The following is a 3,209-nucleotide window of genomic DNA, read 5'->3' on the forward strand; positions in this document are numbered from 1 at the left end:
TGTGTAATACCTGAGATGGGCACGGGAGTGTGTATTACCTGAGATGGGCACAGGAGTAAGTGTGTATTACCTGAGAGTGGCACGGGAGTTAGTGTGTGTTACCTGAGATGGGCACGGGAGTAAATGTGTGTTACCTGAGATGAGCACGTGAGTAAGTGTGTGTTACCTGAGATGAGCACGGGAGTAAGTGTGTATTACCTGAGATGGGCACGGGAGTAAGTGTGTGTTACCTGAGATGGGCACGAGAGTAAGTGTGTGTTACCTGAGATGGGCACGGGAGTAAGTGTGTATCACCTGAGATGGGCACGGGAGTGTGTATTACCTGAGATGGGCACAGGAGTGTGTATTACCTGAGATGGGCACGGGAGTGTGTATTACCTGAGATGGGCACAGGAGTAAGTGTGTATTACCTGAGAAGGGCACAGGAGTAAGTGTGTATTACCTGAGAAGGGCACGGGAGAAAGTGTGTATTACCTGAGATGGGCACGGGAGTAAGTGTGTATTACCTGAGAAGGGCACGGGAGTAAGTGTGTATTACCTGAGATGGGCACGGGAGTAAGTGTGTATTACCTGAGATGAGTACGGGAGTAAGTGTGTGTTACCTGAGATGAGCACAGGAGTAAGTGTGTGTTACCTGAGATGGGCACAGGAGTAAGTGTGTGTTACCTAAGATGAGCACGGGAGTGTGTATTACCTGAGATTGGCACAGGAGTAAATGTGTGTTACCTGAGATGGGCACAGGAGTAAGTGTGTATTACCTGAGATGGGCACGAGTGTGTGTATTACCTGAGATTGGCACAGGAGTAAATGTGTGTTACCTGAGATGAGCATAGGAGTAAGTGTGTGTTACCTGAGATGAGCACAGGAGTAAGTGTGTGTTACCTGAGATGGGCACGGGAGTAAATGTGTGTTACCTGAGATTAGCACGGGAGTAAGTGTGTATTACCTGAGATTGGCACAGGAGTAAATGTGTGTTACCTGAGATGAGCACGGGAGTAAGTGTGTGTTACCTGAGATGAGCACAGGAGTAAGTGTGTGTTACCTGAGATGGGCACGGGAGTAAATGTGTGTTACCTGAGATGGGCACGGGAGTAAGTGTGTGTTACCTGAGATGGTCACGGGAGTAAGTGTGTATTACCTGAGTTGAGCACGGGAGTAAGTGTGTGTTACCTGAGTTGAGCACGGGAGTAAGTGTGTGTTACCTGAGATGGGTACGGGAGTAAGTGTGTGTTACCTGAGATGAGCACGGGAGTAAGTGTGTGTTACTTGAGATGGGCACGATAGTAAGTGTGTGTTACCTGAGATGGGCACGAGAGTAAGTGTGTGTTACCTGAGATGGGCACGGGAGTAAGTGTGTATTACCTGAGATGGGCACGAGAGTAAGTGTGTGTTACCTGAGATGAGCACGGGAGTAAGTGTGTGTTACCTGAGATGGTCACGGGAGTAAGTGTGTATTACCTGAGATGGGCACGAGAGTAAGTGTGTGTTTCCTGAGATGGGCACGGGAGTAAGTGTGTGTTACCTGAGATGGGCACGGGAGTAAGTGTGTGTTACCTGAGATGGGCACGGGAGTAAGTGTGTATTACCTGAGATGAGCACAGGAGTAAGTGTGTGTTACCTGAGATGGGCACGGGAGTAAATGTGTGTTACCTGAGATGGGCACGAGAGTAAGGGTGTGTTACCTGAGATGGACACGGGAGTAAGTGTGTGTTACCTGAGATGGGCACGGGAGTAAGTGTGTGTTACCTGAGATGGGCACGGGAGTAAGTGTGTGTTACCTGAGATGGGCACGGGAGTAAGTGTGTATTACCTGAGATGAGCACAGGAGTAAGTGTGTATTACCTGAGATGAGCACAGGAGTAAGTGTGTGTTATCTGAGATGAGCACGGGAGTAAGTGTGTGTTACCTGAGTTGAGCACGGGAGTAAGTGTGTGTTACCTGAGATGGGCACAGGAGTAAGTGTGTATTACATGAGATGAGCACAGGAGTAAGTGTGTGTTATCTGAGAGGAGCACGGGAGTAAGTGTGTGTTACCTGAGTTGAGCACGGGAGTAAGTGTGTGTTACCTGAGATGGTCACGGGAGTAAATGTGTGTTACCTGAGATGAGCACGGGAGTAAATGTGTGTTACCTGAGATGAGCACGGGAGTAAGTGTGTGTTACTTGAGATGGGCACGATAGTAAGTGTGTGTTACCTGAGATGGGCACGGGAGTAAGTGTGAGTTACCTGAGATGGGCACGAGAGTAAGTGTGTGTTACCTGAGATGGGCACGGGAGTAAGTGTGTGTTACCTGAGATGGGCACGAGAGTAAGTGTGTGTTACCTGAGATGGGCACGAGAGTAAGTGTGTGTTACCTGAGATGGGCACGAGAGTAAGTGTGTGTTACCTGAGATGGGCACGAGAGTAAGTGTGTATTACCTGAGATGGGCACGAGAGTAAGTGTGTGTTACCTGAGATGAGCACGGGAGTAAGTGTGTGTTACCTGAGATGGGCACGGGAGTAAGTGTTTATTACCTGAGATAGGCACGGGAGTGTGTAATACCTGAGATGGGCACGGGAGTGTGTATTACCTGAGGTGGGCACAGGAGTAAGTGTGTATTACCTGAGATGGGCACAGGAGTAAGTGTGTGTTACCTGAAATAGGCACGGGAGTAAGTGTGTGTTACCTGAGATGGGCACGAGAGTAAGTGTGTATTACCTGAGATGCGCACGGGAGTAAGTGTGTATTACCTGAGATGGGCACAGGAGTAAGTGTGTGTTACCTGAGATAGGCACGGGAGTAAGTGTGTGTTACCTGAGATGGGCACGAGAGTAAGTGTGTATTACCTGAGATGGGCACGGGAGTGTGTATTACCTGAGATGGGCACAGGAGTAAGTGTGTGTTACCTGAGATGGGCACAGGAGTAAGTGTGTATTACCTGAGATGAGCACGGGTGTAAGTGTGTGTTACCTGAGATGGGCACGGGAGTAAGTGTGTGTTACCTGAGAAGGGCACGGGAGTAAGTGTGTGTTACCTGAGATGAGCACAGGAGTAAGTGTGTGTTACTTGAGATGGGCACAGGAGTAAGTGTGTGTTACTTGAGATGGGCATGGGAGTAAGTGTGTATTACCTGAGATGGGCACAGGAGTAAGTGTGTATTACCTGAGATTGGCACAGGAGTAAGTGTGTGTTAACTGAGATAGGCACGGGAGTAAGTGTGTATTACCTG

The sequence above is a fragment of the Pseudophryne corroboree genome, chromosome 9, assembly GCF_028390025.1.
Source record: "Pseudophryne corroboree isolate aPseCor3 chromosome 9, aPseCor3.hap2, whole genome shotgun sequence".
Classification (NCBI taxonomy): Eukaryota; Metazoa; Chordata; class Amphibia; order Anura; family Myobatrachidae; genus Pseudophryne; species Pseudophryne corroboree.